The sequence below is a fragment of the Drosophila ananassae genome (genome assembly GCF_017639315.1).
Source record: "Drosophila ananassae strain 14024-0371.13 chromosome 4 unlocalized genomic scaffold, ASM1763931v2 tig00000073, whole genome shotgun sequence".
NCBI classification, from domain to species: domain Eukaryota; kingdom Metazoa; phylum Arthropoda; class Insecta; order Diptera; family Drosophilidae; genus Drosophila; species Drosophila ananassae.
In genome coordinates, this window is record NW_025319042.1 from 181671 (window position 1) to 199494 (window position 17824).

General features: G+C 40.6%; 1 long non-coding RNA gene across 1 annotated transcript; it reads left to right on the plus strand.

Annotated features, from left to right (window-relative positions):
* Positions 1-8054: 8054 nt before the first annotated feature.
* LOC123257862 lies at positions 8055-9064 on the plus strand. Its single transcript, XR_006507923.1, has 2 exons — positions 8055-8489; positions 8548-9064. It is a non-coding gene; the product is annotated as an uncharacterized LOC123257862 (long non-coding RNA).
* The last annotated feature ends 8760 nt before the right edge of the window (positions 9065-17824 follow it).

The following is a 17824-nucleotide window of genomic DNA, read 5'->3' on the forward strand; positions in this document are numbered from 1 at the left end:
CTCCCGGACAACTATAACATTACCATTTCTAACGCCCCACCTCTACACAGCACCTCAAACGGCCAGGTAGAGAGATTCCATAGCACCCTAGCTGAAATAGAACGATGTTTGAAGCTGGAAAAAAATCTAATTGACACCACTGAGATAATTTTTCTTGTAACTAATAAATATAATAAATCCATTCACTCGGTGACTAACGAAAAACCCATAGACGTTTTACACCCAAAACCCGCAGAATTCGAGGCAGAAATTAGAAAAAAAATTCAAAAAGCTCAGGAGAAAACCCTCGAACACGTAAACAAAGATAGGACTCATAAAACTTACCAAGTGGGCGATAAGGTTTTCCTGAAAGCAAACAAACGCCTGGGGAATAAGCTTACACCACTGTTCTCAGAAGAGGTTATTGATGCAGACCTGGGGACCACGGTCCTTATTAAAGGGAGGGTGGTCCACAAGGACAATCTACGTTAATCGTCTTCACAAAATTTTACCTACCCCCTTTTTCTTTCTTTATTCTTTCTAGGTTACAGAAATATTTCTTAATTTTCATACTAACGGCTGTTAAGACGGACGCGACATTAAAACTAAACGATTACACGAACGCGGACTATATCCCGATAGAAGACAATGACATTGTAATCTGGGAAAATTACGGATACCTACAGCACGCAACGAACATGACGACCTACCAGGACTACGCAGACCAGACAGAAACAATGACGAAGACATTCACGGATTACCACAGAACACCAGTTATAGCAACGGACATATTCGCAAGTTGGTGACCACCCTTAAGTTCCACCATAGGGCTTCTAGAAGTATCAATCTAATTGGTACAGCTCTCAAGGTTATTGCAGGTACGCCTGACTTTAATGATTTGGAGCAGGTAAGATTTAATCAGGACAGGTTAATGAGGGCAGATGAAGGTCAGACAGAATTAAATATAAAATTTCAAGAACGTCTAAATGAGCTCGCTAACGCAATGAATCAGATTCAGAAATACGAAACAAATAAGGAAACACACTTGTTAGAAATCATTTTAGCCAAGAATAGAATCATCATTACAGACCTAGAAAACATCCTTATGGGCCTAACCCCAGCAAAATTAAATATTGTAAACCCAGCTATTCTAGATGGTGCCGATGTAAGCGAATTCAGAGACAAACAGCCTATTAATATTAATATTAGTTTGGTAGAAATATTAGAAGTATCTAGCATAAGTGTGTGGCGAGTCAACCGACACAATTTGAAATTGCAACGAATAAATTCTTTTTCGCCATAGTATCTAAAATCCCTTTGGGCATACTAAAAGACTACTCGCTACAAGAAGCTTCACTCTTCAAGAAATCATCTTAATATTGACAACATATACATTCAACCAAATCTTTGTATCCACACTATTCATGCAGTTATCTTTAATAAATATTAATAGTTATTAACCAACGTGGTTATATTTATTTGGAGCATAAAAGACTCCATAATTAGTGACCCTCGACAACTAGAACAATTTCAAATCACATCAAAGTCTTGAGTACATACACACAAGTATTTCATAACATGGCCGAAAACGAAGACTTCGCTGACGCGCAAGACGCTGCGCAATTCACTAGCACAGCCATGATCCAATCCGTATTTGGAAAGATGCCGTTCTTAGAAATGTTCTTCACGAAGTTAGAAAGTTGGTTCGCACTACAAGGACCCCAAATACCTGGAACAAGTACACGATCTTGTGAACAATCCACCCGAAACTGCCCCTTACTCCACCTTAAAGGAAGCGATCCTTTCAAAGTTCACGGACTCGGAAATGGTACGTTTGGACCGACTTGCAACGGGAATTCAGCTCGGCGACAGCCGCCCAAGCCACTTACTCTGCCAACTGCAGCAAACCAAGGCAACCTGCGACGAATCAGTAGTACGACGCTACTGGATCAAACGTTTGCCTCCTCCCGTACGCGCGGTAATTGTCGGCATGTTAGGAAGCTCACCGCAGACCAAACTCTCACAACTTGCAAAAGCAGCCGATGCGGTTATGGATTCCTTAAACGACGATGCGTCTGACCACGTATATGCTTTTTCAAAAAACAAACAACAGCAGTCTCATCAAGAAGAACGCGTCATAACGCTGACCAAACGACTTGACGATAACGACAAGGCTCTGCAGCAGATTAACAACAAACTGGGACAGTTACTAAATCACAATCAAACGCGTGGCAGAAATAATCAGCGACCCCAAAATTATTACCTCAACAATGCACCTTCTAACGATAGATCGTCCCAACAATTGTGTTGGTACCACAACAAGTACGGCAGAGATGCACAGCGTTGCAGCCAACCACGCTCCTTTACAGCGTTCAACGAGGCCGACCAAAAAAACTAAATGCAACCGTCAGAGGATCAGGAGGCAGCCTTGACGGACTAAGTAATTTCGCCTCTTCTTATCATCAAGCATTTCAAATTAATGTTCACAGAATTTCTTACAGCAACCGACTTTTTGTACCAGACGCCCAATCTGGGAGAACATTTTTAGCCGATACAGGAGCCGACGTTTCGATCATTCCATACAGTATTATTCACAAGAATATACAAAACGCCAATCGCCATACACTCTTTGCAGCGAACGGCACAGAAATAAAAACATACGGCACCATCCGCTTGACACTGGACCTAGGACTACGTCGCCCTTACACTTGGAACTTCGTTATTGCTGATACCAATACTCCAATCATTGGATCCGATTTTCTACACCACTACAACCTTCTTGTCAACATTAAGGAGGCTAAGTTAGTTGATGCCAAAACACGCTTGACATGCTGTGGTATCCACACACATCAAAATTCATCAATTATTAAAACATTCAACAAATCCAACGCATTCGCTCAACTGTTGGAGGAATTCAAAGACATCACACAATTCAACACAATCACACATCGTCCATCGTCAACAACTAGCGACACCCACGTCATCGACACCAAAGGAGCACCACCCTTCGCGCGACCACGAAGACTGACCCCAGAGAAACTCCGAGCAGCAAAGAACGAGTTCCAATATTTAATGGACATGGGAGTATGCAGACCTTCTAAAAGCCCATATGCTTCACCTTTACACATGGTACGAAAACCTACTGGCGAATGGAGACCATGCGGTGACTATGCGGTGACTCAATGCGCAAACCATACCGGACCGGTATCCACTACCACACATACAAGATTGCACACACGTGTTCTATGGAAAAACTATTTTCTCCAAGATCGATCTCAACCGCGCATACAATCAAATCCCAATAGAACCTAAAGACATCCCTAAAACGGCCATAACAACTCCTTTTGGTCTGTTTGAATTCACACACATGACATTTGGACTGTGTAACGCAGCTCAAACATTTCAACGATACATGCATACAGCATTCAGGGATTTAGACTTTGTCTTTGTTTACGTCGACGATATAGCAGTCGCATCGGCCATCATACAACAACATCATATCCATCTGCGCCAAGTTTTCGAGAAACTGCAAGAGTACAATCTCACGATAAACCCCAGCAAATGTAGTTTCGGAAAAGAAACAATTGAGTTCCTAGGACATAAAATTAACCACCAGGGTATTAAACCTCTACAAACCAAGGTAAACGCCATTACAAATTTCCCCTTACCCAAGGTGGCCAAAGAATTACGAAGATTCCTCGCAATGATCAACTTTTATAGACGATTCCTCCCCAATGCTATTCAACATCAAGCTCCACTAGTGCAGCTTATACCAGGCAATAAGAAAAACGATTCCACCCCAATCAACTGGACAACAGAAACAATCGACAAATTCAACAGTTGCAAAAATTCTTTAGCACAAGCTGCACTATTGGCACATCCTGCACCGAACGCAAACCTTTCGCTAAGCACAGACGCGAGCAACATAGCAGTGGGAGCGGTTCTACATCAAGTCATCAACTCGGAATACCAACCAATGGGATTCTTCAGCATTAAGCTCTCAGAAACACAACGAAAATATAGCACATACGATCGGGAACTCCTAGCAATTTACCTTGGAATAAAACATTTCCGTCACATGCTGGAAGGCAGGGTTTTTCACATCCGTACAGACCACAAACCCTTAGTATACGCCTTCGATCAAAAACCCGAAAAAGCATCCCCGCGACAACTTCGCCAATTGGATTTCATAGGACAATTCACCACATCTATAACACACGTAAGAGGAGACGAAAATACAACCGCAGATACGCTTTCCCGCATCGAAGCCATCGGAGATAACTGCATTAATTATAATGAAATAAGCGATGCGCAATTACGCTGTCCAGAACTCCAAAAACTACTCAATTCCAACACCAGCTCTCTTCAGTTAAAAGCAGTAAATATTCCTCATACATATCACTCACTAATTTGCGATATATCTACTTCTAGCGTACGGCCTTTCATACCACAGCCGCTTAGAAACAAAATCATCGAGAAGCTACATAACATTGCACATGGTGGAGTTAAGGCAACTATAAAAACTTTTAAAACAACGATTCGTTTGGCCCTCCATGCACAAAGAAATCTCCGAGTTCGTAAAACACTGCATTCCTTGCCAAAGATCAAAAATCACCCGTCACGTTCGCTCACCTCTTCAAAACTTTACACTACCCAACCAAAGATTCGAGCACATCAATCTGGATCTTATTGGACCACTACCACAATCTGGCCCGTACAGATACTGCCTCACCATTATAGATCGGTACACGAGGTGGCCAGAAGCCATCGCTATTGAAGACATGCAAGCCGATACCGTAGCATCCGCCCTCATTCGCTCCTGGATCTCCAGATTTGGCATACCGGCTCGAATCACAACGGATCAAGGCAGACAATTCGAATCGAGGCTATTCAATGAATTATCAAGGCTACTGGGAATCGATCACCTACGTACAACCGCATATTATCATGTGCAAAAACCATGCAAATTGGCCACAGAAACTACCAATGATTCTTTTAGGACTTCGCACAGCTTACAAACCGGACATTCAAGCAACTCCCGCACAGCTAGTATACGGAACTACGCACAGGTTGCCGGGAAAGTTTTTCCACCAATCAAACAAAATACAATCCCAAACGGAATATGCCAAAGAATTGGAAAAAATCATGCAAGAGATCCGTCCAGCACAAACAGCTCATCATGACACCTCCAAACCATTTATATTTAAGGAATTGGAAACCACCTCACATGTATTCCTACGAAATGATGCCGTACGCACTTCACTTCAACCTCCATACGACGGTCCATTTGAAGTCATCGAAAGGAACGACAAACACTTCACCATATCCGTCGCTGGACGTCTAGTCAAAGTATCAGTGGTATCAAAGTATCAAAAAGCTCAACGTTGGGACCACCAAATAAAGGACCAGACCTACAGGCTCTTGGAGAGTCACCGGAAACAACCTCACCTCCAAGACCCCGGCGTACAATTAGACTCCCTGCTCGCTTTGCACCATGAAGTCTAGGGGGGAGTACTGTAGCGAGTCAACCGACACAATTTGAAATTGCAACGAATAAATTCTTTTTCGCCATAGTATCTAAAATCTCTTTGGGCATACTAAAAGACTGCTCGCTACAAGAAGCTTCACTCTTCAAGAAATCATCTTAATATTGACAACATACATTCAACCAAATCTTTGTATCCACACTATTCATGCAGTTATCTTTAATAAATATTAATAGTTATTAACCAACGTGGTTATATTTATTTGGAGCATAAAAGACTCCATAAGTGTTTTTCAAAATTTTGACATTCTGCACTTTCTCATTAAATTTCCTAATCCTAAGCTCGTATGTAAGAGAATAACAGTCTACCCGGTTCAACGCCATAATAGAATCCTGAACTTCGAGAGCGGGAATTTAGTTGCCGAATGCCCAACACGAAACGTCAATATCGGCGACTGCAAGACAACGGTAGGTGCCGCCTTCTGCAAAGAACTAAAGAACTGCACATGTGCCCAACAGATAGTCTCTGGGGCCACCGCGCACTGCTCCACGCTCCCAGGTCATCTAGATCCAATCACCATTGTGGACCACGGAACCCTCATCATCAACGATGCTAACGTAACGGTGACCGATGACCAAGGCCGGGAACAAAAGGTGTCCGGAACCTACCTGTTAGCGTACTCCAACAAGGTGGCGCTCAACGGAACCTGGTTCATAAACCAGCTGGGCAGCTCACTGAAAAAACCTGCCGTGTCGGCTATGACAATAATAAACGTCATTGCTCACTACAACCGGCTCAGCCTCCCGTTTCTTCATGAGCTTAGCCTAAGTAACCTACACCACATCGGGGCCCTCAGAGAAAGACTGTCATCGGGACCCCGTCTCAACATTTGCCTTATTCTACTGGCTGCCCTTTCCCTATGCTCAATCCTGTGGATCGCCAAATATCACCTTAAGGCCAATCGCCGCAGGAAATCGAAGGCCGACGACGATGTAGAAAAAGTAGATCCTCGGGACGACGACCATTTAAGGGAGGGAGGGGTAACACGCGCAGGCAGAATTTAGGAAAAGTGCCAAATTGCACACCGGATCCGGTGGCCCGCACGCGTAACGAGAGAGGTGCTGACCACGCATTCCAAGGGCAACTGTCAGCGGACCGGCTCGGGCACTTGCGCAACAAGTGATCGTTGCTGGCCGAATACGGAATGCTGACACTGCAACTGGGCAACTGCGCCGCAGCCCAACGAAGGCTTCGAAGTACAGCCCGGGTAGTATTCTAATTTAGTCTTAAGCAGAACTCCGCAGCCTTAGCTCGCGTTATATCTTATATTTGTCAGTAGCCCTAACCCTAACGAGCTTGTGCGAAACAAATTAAGCAATAAATTAATATAAAAAACCACAACACAACCACTTATTACTAACTTATATAAGTCGGAACGAGATCGGCCGAGATCGGCCGACTGTATCCTATAGCTGCGTAGAACGAATTGGCATAACTTTGTTGTTTTTTAAGTTAGAAAGATGGGACTTGGTACATATTCCATTTTGATTAAAATAAACTGTTCTGCCGAAAGGATCGCCCGACTATATCATATAGCTGCCATATAACTGAACGATTGGAATTGGCATAACTTTGGTGTTTTTTAAGCTAGAATGATGGGACCTTATTCGGATTCCATTTTGGGCAATCGAATCAGATCTGCCAAATTTCATAAGGATCGGCCAATTGTACCCTACAGTCTACATATAAATGAACGATCAGAAATGGAACACCCTTAACTGCAAGGGTTTATCAACTTCGGCTCTGCCCGAAGTTAGCTTTCCTGTCTTGTTTTTCTGTATAAAAGCTCGAGTAGGAGCTTTTCAATTCGTTATTTCGGGTTGTATTCGGTTTCAAGACGGTAATTTTTTAGGTATCTTGATTGCCATTCAAACTAGTAAGCTATTGGGACTTGTGCCAGCATCAAATATCTTAATTATTTCTATTTAATTCTCTCAGTTTAACTAGCCGCAGCGGTCCACTAATTGCCCGTTATCAGCTGTTCCATATTCTTTGTTTCTCCCAGATTCGCATGCGCTTTTTTGTTCTTTTGTAGCGCATGCACTTTGGGAGCTTTGGTGGAGCTTCTGCGCAAGCCCTTAGGTTTTAGGCACTTGTATATTCGGCGGTGTTTGGATCGGCCGCTGCATTTGTTTTGGGGTTAAATTGACCCATAATAAATTGAATTGTAAATTGAACCTCGTTTTATTAATTCGGTCGCTATTAAAACGCTGATAGCTCAACATAAGCAATTTAAACTATTTTAAGAACAAATAATAACACTGATTTTAGTTTATTTTTTAATTCATCTAAAACATCTGCCAGAAATACATATTTTTTATTATTTTGTTCTTTCCTCGTAACTAAATAATAATGTTCTTTATACTTAAGCACGGGCTTAAGGTATTAATTAAATTTATATGAATGAAACAACGCTGTTCATAAGGGTTCAAATAATAGCAAATACCAATAGAAAATTTTATTATTATTTTTTTTTTATTTTATTTTTGTTTTGTTCTTAAACATAAGCTAACTGTGGGTCTATCGCAGAGGACCGGCAGCGTTCGGCTGCTTGCACTTTCGGCTGTGTAGACAGACGGATATTGATGTTATTATTAGGTTACTGAATTTTGGTTCTCGAGAATTCAAAGTTGCCAATTTGTATTTGTGAATGATGGCAATATTGAAATATTTCTAAGAAATCAAGTAGGCTTTTGTTAAAAATACGTTATGTTGTTTGATTCGGGTTGTATTGTTTGTGGTTTCCTTAAAAGCCTTAAGAAACTCAGATCATTTATTGAGATTTCTGGGTATTACAGGAGATTTATTATGGGCTACGCTGCAATAGCCAATTCACTCACAAGAATACTTAGAGGGGAAGACGGACGAATATTGAAGAGAACCTCAGCAAGAAAAATTATTCAACTTGATGACGAAGCTATTAAAGCTTTTGAGAAACTTAAAAACGCACTCGTATTTGACGAAGTAGTATTACAATGTACCGATTTTAACAAAGAATTTATACTAACTACAGAAGCTTTAGATCATGCAATAGGACCCGTGTTGTCGTCACAAGCTGAAATACCAATCCGCGAAACCGGGTATGAAACCGCGAAAAAGTAAATGCTAGCCGTGTTCTGGGCTGTAAAAAAATTGAACAGCTATCTCTACGGTGGGTCTAAAGTAAATATCTATACCGACCACAAACCCCTTAGACATGATTTAATTGGAAAGGTGGAATAGCTATTAATAGATGGAAGTCATACCTAAATGAATATAATACGGAACTACTGTATAAACCAGGAAAGGAAAATGTGGTAGCTGATGCTTAAGCAAGATAAAGTCAATTCAATAACTGGGACACAACATAGTGTTCAAAGTTCTTCACATAATCAGTATTCCAAGTACCCAATAAACGCATTTAAAAATCAAATTATTATTCACAAAGAACCCCCACATGTCTATAAATTTACTATTCCATTCCCTACATTTCATGAAACACTATATCACAGTCAGAATTTTTAGACAATGATTTAATGTATATGTTGCAGCACCGTTATTTTCCGACATCGTATTAGCACAACGATTTTCGGTTTTGCACACACGACGACCAAATTGCAAGTGTCCCTGCCTGCGTCTTCCCTTCTTATTTCTTTCATTACCACCGAACCACACTCGGCGACAGCGACACTACACTGTCGCCCTGCTAAAACGACATTTCTTAAAGCGACAACACACACACACAAAACCAATCACAGTGCAATTAATGACTGTTCAATATTCCTATAAGGATGACAGCATACCCATACACTCATACCAACTTCCACACATTTCTTAGTGTGCGCCGAAATATATATTACAAAATTATCTAAACCACTCGGTTATAAATGGCATTTACATAACGGAAGATTTAATGGGTAAAATCCTAAAGATCCTTTAAGAAGCGGACCAAGACGAAATAATTCTGACTGCTCATAATAAAGCGCATAGAAAGGCACAGGAGAATAAAAATCAAATAGCAGAAAAATATTCCGAAAATAGGCATACCACTATTACAAAGTGCGACAAAAAAATGTTAAAGTTGATTTTTTATTATTTTTCACTTCTACTTATCAAAATAAGTATATAAGTTTAAGGATTTCCCAACAACGCGAGATTTTGCATATTTCGCATATTGGGAAAATATTTTTTTACCATTATAAGCGGTTATGCAAGTTCAATATCTATTAAATAGAATGTATTAAAGCAATATTAAAAATGAGTAGTTTAGAGTCAATAGCTGTCCAAAAAACACTGTCTGTGACAATACAAAAAATATTCTTAATTTCCTCTTAACTCCTCTTATAGAAATAACCCCAATAGAGGCAGAACGGATGCAAATACTGTCTTTGAAATCACTAGAAGCAGTTGACATACAAAATATAGGCACTTAAATGAAATTGAAGAATATATGTACATTCATAAATCGCATAGTCATATACTGAGTAATCAGTCGCATTCTTGAGAACGAATAAACAATACTTCTAAAAACCGTTTATTAATTTGCATGCTCGCTCAACTTCTTAGATTATCGACCATCATATTCCGAATTTTCTGCCATTCTACAGATGACGCCACCTCCAATAACAATTCTTTCAATGACAAACAAACAAAATTTTCTTTTGTTATTAGCTATTATTTGAACCCTTGAGAACAGCGTTGGGAGTAGACAATATATTTAATTAATACCTTAAGCCCGTGCTTAACAATAAACAACATTATTATTTTGTGACGAGGAAAGAACAAAATAATAAAAAATATATATTTCTGGCAGATGTTGTAGATGATTTAAAAAATAAACTATAATAAGTGTAATTATTTGTTCTTAAAATAGTTTAAATTCTTTACTAGTTAGACCGGCAATCAAGATATCTAAAAAACTACCGTCTTTAAATTTATAACCGGAAATAACGAATTTAAAAAGCTCCTAGAGTAGTTTTGTACAGAAAAACAAGAAAGGAAAGCTAACTTCGGGCGGAGCCAAAGTTGATATACCCTTGCAGTTGTGCCATTTCCGATCGTTCTGTTATATTGAAGCTATAGGATATAGTCGGCCGATCCTTATGAAATTTGGCAAATCAGATTATTTTGTCCAAAATAGAATCTGTACCAAGTCCCATCCCATCTTACTTAAAAAACACCAAAGTTATGCCAATTTCGATCGTTGTATGACAGCTATAGGATATAGTCGGCCGATCCTTATGAAATTTTGTACATAATATATTTTGGTCAAATATAACATAATAAGTGTTTTTATACCCTTGCAGAGGGTATTATAATTTTGGTCAAAAGTTTGCATCGCAGTGAAGGAGACATCTCCGACCCTATAAAGTATATGTATTCTTGATCAGGATCACCTCCTGAGTTGATATAAGCATGTCCGTCTGTCTGCCTGTCCGTCTGTCTGTCGGTTTCTACGCAAACTACTCTCTGAGTTTTAGAGCTATCGAGTTGAAACTTGGCACACAACCTTTTTTTCTTGCAGGTAGTACATAAGACGGAACGGCCGGGATCGGTCGACTGTATCCTATAGCTGCCATATAACTGATTGATCGGAAATGCCATAACTTTGGTGTTTATTAAGTTAGAAAGATGGGACTTGGTACAGATTCTATTTTGGGAAAAATAATTCCAAATTTCATAGGGATTGGCCAACTATATCCAATAGCTGAACTATATTACTGAACGATCGGAAATGGCACAACCTTAACTGCAAGGGTATATTAACTTCGGCTCCGCCCGAAGTTAGCTTTCCTTTCTTGTTCCATATGTCTTCGTTCATCCGCACAAGAAACGAATATTGTAAGTAAATCAATTCAATTTGTTATTTCCGATAACACTGTAAGGTCAGCTTTTACGCACCGCAAGATAATAATTTTTTGAAGCGACTCCGGGCGACTGCCCGTCACAGGATAAATAATAATTATTTCTTAACAAAAAAATTCCTAGATACTCTCCAAATATAGCCATGTAGAGTGTAAAAAAATTGAATAATTATATTAAATCAAAAATGAGAACAAAAATCGCAAAAATCTGTTTTTTTTTCTGCCTCGGAAACCATCCTGCCACCTTAAAAGTAAATTTTTTTTTATTTTTTTGGTTTTTTACAGGTATCCTCGCGTAAAAAGTTCCATAAGTAGTCGCTATTTTTGTACAGAGCTGGGAGAAAAATAAAAGCCTGATATTCAAGAATGACAGATATATGGTCAACCATGGCAAATATATGGTCGGTAAATTTAAGTCTCAAATCTAATAGGACACCTAGATCGTTAAACTGAGTTAATCGTTCTAAGGCGTTTCCATAGAGAAAATACATAGCCTGGTGAGGACTAGATCGGTAAAAAGACATTAGTTTACATTTCGATCCATTAAGCTTTAGGGTTTTTGCTAAACACCAATTTTGAAGTTTATCCAAATCGGATTGAAGTCTAGATTGGGCACTTGTGAATTTATAATAAAGGCGTAGCTTAACGTCATCAGCGTACATAAGTACAAAAGAATTAGTTAAGTCAAGAAGGAAGTCGTTAATAAACAGTGTAAAAAGTAGGGGTCCAAGATGGCTTCCTTGAGGCACCCCAAGCAACAGATGTTGCGCGGACTAAACGCGACGTAACATCTTAAAGAAGATGAAGGGTTCTTCCAGATAAGTAGCTTGAAATCCAGATAAGAAGATCAGTTGGGAATCCCAAAGACTGAGTTTACCTATAAGAAGCGAATGGTTAACAGAATCAAATGCTTTACTGAAATCAGTGTATATGACGTCTGTTTGTAAGCCATTCCGGAACCCATCCGTGATATAAGATGTTAGCTCCAATAAGTTGGTAGCGGGGGAGCGGCGCTTCATGAAGCCATGCTGGCACGGAGTTATTATTGAACTACATAGGTGTGGCAAATGTGAAGTGATAAGTTTTTCAAAAAGGTTAGGAATTGCTGACAATTTAGAGATGCCTCTATAATTTGCAGCGTCGGATTTTTTCCCTTTTTTATGCAGCGGATAAATGAAAGATTCCTTCCACATAAGGGGAAAGATCGAAGTTTCCAGCGATAGATTAAAAAGTTTAACGAGCGGATTCTGCGTTATGCACGGTGTAATTGGACCCAGCTAGTAAGTATCTTACAGCCAGATACTCTATGTTTATTTAAAAGTCTACTCATACTGTTCCTTAAATTTATAAGGTGCCTTGTATACCAAGGCGGATTCGTTGAAGCGGACGGATATTTCCACGCCACGCAAACGTCGAAAAATATGTTCAAAGTGTAATAAAATTTTTGTAATGCGTTGTTTATATCTTCTCATGCCAGTAAATCAGACCAATCAAATTCCGAAATTAACTAATTTAATTTTATAAAGTCAGCCTTACGAATGAAACGAACTTTCTGAGATTTAATTGTAGACTTAAGGTCAATTAAGCAATTTTTTTCGATTGAAACCTCAACAGTGATATGGATCCTCAGGGATAGAAAGGGGCAAAGTTCTGGAAAGAGTAATTCCACCAGGATCAGAAACAAAACATAAGTCCAACAGCGACCTAAAGAATTTCTAACGTGGTTAATTTGCACGAGTGACATGTCGAACATGCCCGCAGGGAACTCGTGGTGGGAGTTAAGCTGTAAAGATGGTGAATTTTCAACATTTGACCACATAAGTTTTGGGATATAAAAGTTACCCAGAGCTATCAGCTGGTCACCATCAGACAGACGATCGAAAACTAAACGAATAGCTGACAAATGTTGCCAGTATGTTGGCGGTTCGGACGAAGGTGGTATGTACGAACAGGTAACATACAAAGATTGATCGGACAAAGTGATTTTGATGCAAAGAAATTCAATGTCAACAAACTCTTGTGAATTTACCTCTTCAGAAGCGAATTTGGAGTCTACAGAGATTAACACTCCTCCTCCACTTCGCAGAGTTCTATCACATCTAAAAGTGGTGTACCTACTAGGAAAAACTTCGGAGCTTAAGATCTCTGGCTTTAACCAAGTTTCTGTAAATACAATAATGTGAGATGCAAAGAAAGAACTATCGGAATACAGTTTGGGAGGTTTACTGCGTAACCCTCTAGTATTCTGATAGGTAAGAGTTAGTGAAGACATTAGTTTTTTGAAACTGAGGAAGATGAGGTGGATGGTTGGTCAGTGGCCGTAACATGTGGGAGTTTTACACCTACTGGTACGCAGGCTTAAGATTATTCGCCACAAGCACATCACTAAAAGAGGATTTCTTACGCTTTGGAGACTCATTTAGTAGTTGAAGACTACTAAACTGTGTATAGAGCGCACAGAGTTGGTCATTGATTTTACGAACACCGCTAATCAACTCCTTGAATCCACTTTTAGTCTACCTCATGAACGATCTCATTTCGTCCTGTACAGCACGACAACCCTTCACAGCAAAAGTGGAGACCAGACCTACGTGAAATAACATCCGAAACTGAGGCCGTGAACCCGGCACACTTAGCGTGTATATCGTTTTCACAGTTAGTGAATAGAGATAATAATCTCTATTGAGCGAGAGTATAAGCAACACCGTAAGAGATGAAAAAGCAGAGCAGGGCTATGTTTGGAAGGAAAATTAATCTAATTATTATTTTACCTCCAAATATATCACTGCACACGCGAAGCGATACGGATCTAAAAACTGCAATTTGTTTTTTTTTTATTTTATTTGTGTAAAGGAATAAAAACCAATTATTTATGTAAAGCTTATAACAAATTTTATAAAAACGCAGTGTGCACAAAGAGAGGAAGTTTGACTAAATATCTTTAGTAACTTATCAATTTTGGAGGTCTCACCCACACGATTGAAATATTTTTTGTCATTAAACATTAGATTTTAGTTATTAGTTTAAAGAGTCACAATATTTTCTAATGCTAAGGTTCCCCAAGACGGTCCAATGACAATGCACAATCGCTTTGAATTGAGTCCCTCAATGGGAGGGAAAAAGTTAATAACCCAGCGGGTGGAACGACTGACCGGAGCGAGCTCAGCAGGAACCCAATACCAAGCGATCTAACTCAACAACCCAGAACTAGTACTTTATTTATCATTGGCTTACTGTACGTACTTTCGTTAACATTGACCAGCTAACCATAGTTAAGCCACAATGTAATTATCTGCTCATATAAAAGATCAGTGCGTAATCGCCTCAGAGTGTTGCTCCCGTCAGTAGGACCGTCAGTAACGTAATGGACTCAGTGTGCAGCCCCCACCAGAAGGTCCACCAGAGGAATATCTAACCGAGGCCAGCCATCCATAGCAGGACCTTCACTCTAATCCCGCACACCTCCCCTCATCTTGGGCTGAGCGAGCCGCGTCTTACTCATAGCGACCCATAGGACAATCCAGGATAGTTAAAATCCAAACTGAGCTGTATAAGATTCTTCTACCACACGGTCTACCACATAAATTACAAAAATGGTGCTCAAATAATGTTGAACTACTGCAAGGAATACCCTATCCTCTTTGGGTGATAGGGTCCGTGAACGACGTAAAACTGGGTGAGACCTTGGACCAATACAGTGTCAAAACCCTCGGCTTATATGGATGCCCAAAGACCAAATTTGCGGGCGAACGCAACAAAGCGAAGCTCTGGATAATCCTCTGAAAGCAAGTGGTCTCCTCTGAGTTTTCACAAATCTTTGACCCAATAGGTATATTTGCGTCAGTTGTCGTAAAGGCAAAGATATTTATGCAACACATCTGGGAATCGAAAATGGCTTGAGATGATGAACTGCCCTTAAAACTGCAGGCATATTGGGAAAACTATCTTTCTGATCTGTAAACTCTAAATAAGTTGCAAATTCCAAGACATATATCTAACGGAAAGGTTCCAGTCACGCATAGAGTCAGACAAGATATACGCTGGGTTCTTTTGGACTGATTCACCGGTCGTGTTAGGGTGGTTCAATGCAACGGCTTCACTTACCATACTTGTTGGCAAATCGGATAGCCAAGATTCAAGAAGTAACGGAACAGTCTTAATGGCGTCACGTATCATCCGTAAATAATACAGCTGATATATTATCCAGAGAAACAACAGCTAGAAAACTTTCAAACAACAAAATGTGATTTTATGGCCCCGATGTTCTTACATACGTATATGCCAGATAATTTCCCGACAAATTTATAGCAAAAAACAAAATTCGTTAGCACGGCGGCCGTTAAGGACCCATTTGGAGAAATAGCCGCAAATGGCCTTTTTGGCCGCTATCCGCAGGTTCCTTGTATGCCGAGGACAGCTTAGTATAACATTGCAACAAAAGGGAGATTGACCTTAAGTTCATTCCCCCCATGCGAATGAGCGCCATCTTTTGGTAGTCTTTCGGAACTAAAATAAAAATTTAGATATAATGCTGCTCAATTTGATCAATTTAAATTTTAAAAAATATGCGGATGTATCTCCATTGATTTGAGCTCATTTCGCTTCACACATCACCCGAGAACTCTACCAGCCAGCTATCTCTGACTCGTTGTCACGAGAAAAATGTCTCTAACTTAAGTAGTCGCTACGAGGAATGCGCATGTTTCAGAGGGTTCCAGCGGATTCCAGGGGATTCCAGCGCTATAACCTGCCATAGTAACACTTTGGTTTATAAGATGCCCCATCTACATGGAATGTATGCACTGCATAATCTTATATACATAATTTAAAAAGATTTGTTAATGTTCTTTTTAAAAAAAAGAAATTCTTTTTTTACATTTCGTTTATTTGAGTATCGGATTGGAACTGACAATTATGATTCTTATTATTATATTAACAATTAGACCTATGCGTCGCTTCATCGCTGCCGCGATCTCGGTCGGGGTTGCTGCTGCTGCTGGCGTCCCTCGATGTCATTAGTAGCTGATGTTGTTGCTGTAACTTAAGTCCATGTCTTAGTTGCTAATTCGTCAATGCGAGTGAATTGTGTTGTTGGTGAATGCACTTGTCATTAAGTTCAGTGAGCTTGCCAAATATTTGGGTGTTTTCTTTCTTTTGTCTTTCCCACGATCGCAAGCATAATCAATGCTAACTCAGCGCACGTGTCTTTCAATCCATGTGACCCTTATTGGTGCCACGGCAGTGTTATTTATGTTTAATTCTTTGATTAATTGAAGGGAGAAAACTTCGTTAATTTTAGGGTTTACCGCTGACAGTTGGAAAAGTAGAGGTTCACCCACAGTGACCTCTTCTATTCTATACGTGTTTTCGCCGATCTGTACTGTGGAGTTCCTGTGCTGGATGATGAAGGATCCTTGAAGATCAAGGTTCTTTCCTTCCAAAGACACCATTCCAGACACCATAAAGATGTTGATACAATTTATTTAATTGTTTTGGCGTTTCTACAAATGATATATTTACATATGTGACTGAGTAGGGTTGATGACCGAATTAGAATGATGACGCGGAAGCGCGGCTCAACGCTTGATGCTGCGGAGCGACCGAGAGATCCCGCGAGAGAGCGAGACAAACGCTAGCGCATGACGGCAGATGCAGGTGGCCGATCGAATGCACGAGAGCGGGCGACGAGAAGACGGGCGGGAGACGTGAACATAAATAAAAGAAAGTGACGTCACGAGTTCAATAAAATATTGCCGGCCAAACTTCTTTCCGACGGCTACTTCTTTGACTTCTTCTTTGGCTCGGAAACAAAACTGCGATGAGACTCCACCTTCACCGGCTGCGTCTTAGCCTGGACGAGCAACTCTGACTGCTCAGCTGCCATGAGGACCTTACCAATCGTTAGGGCCTCCGCCCTAGCGATTTTCCAAGAGCGTCCAATGCACAATTCGGCTGAAGGTCAGTGATGTTGAAGGATACGATCGCAGTTAATTGCGCAGAGTAGTCAGAGCATTGGGATTGCAAGCTGACTTGCACAGAAAACCCATCTGTAGAGAACCCTGCCGGACCCCTACCGGATACAGTGACCGGAGTACTTATCGTCCACAGCTGCAGCTGATCCGTCAGCCTTGAAGTGACTAGGTGCACCTGCGAGCCAGAATCGAGCAGCGCTCGGCAGGACAGTAGATCTCCGTAGCGGTTCCTAACCAGAATATTGGCAGTGGCTAGCAACACCACATCACCAAAACGATCCTTAGCGACGAGAGATTTGACGGCGGCGGATGTGGAAACCTCGGGAGAGGAGGCTTTGAGCTGGCGAATTGCCACCAAAATGCAGCAGAGTATGATGTCTGCGTCCACACGTTTGGCAGCTTGACGTATTGCAATGCCGAGATAGGTGCCCAGATCCGAGGCACTTACGGCATAAATCCAATCGCCTAACTTCGCCTAATCGAT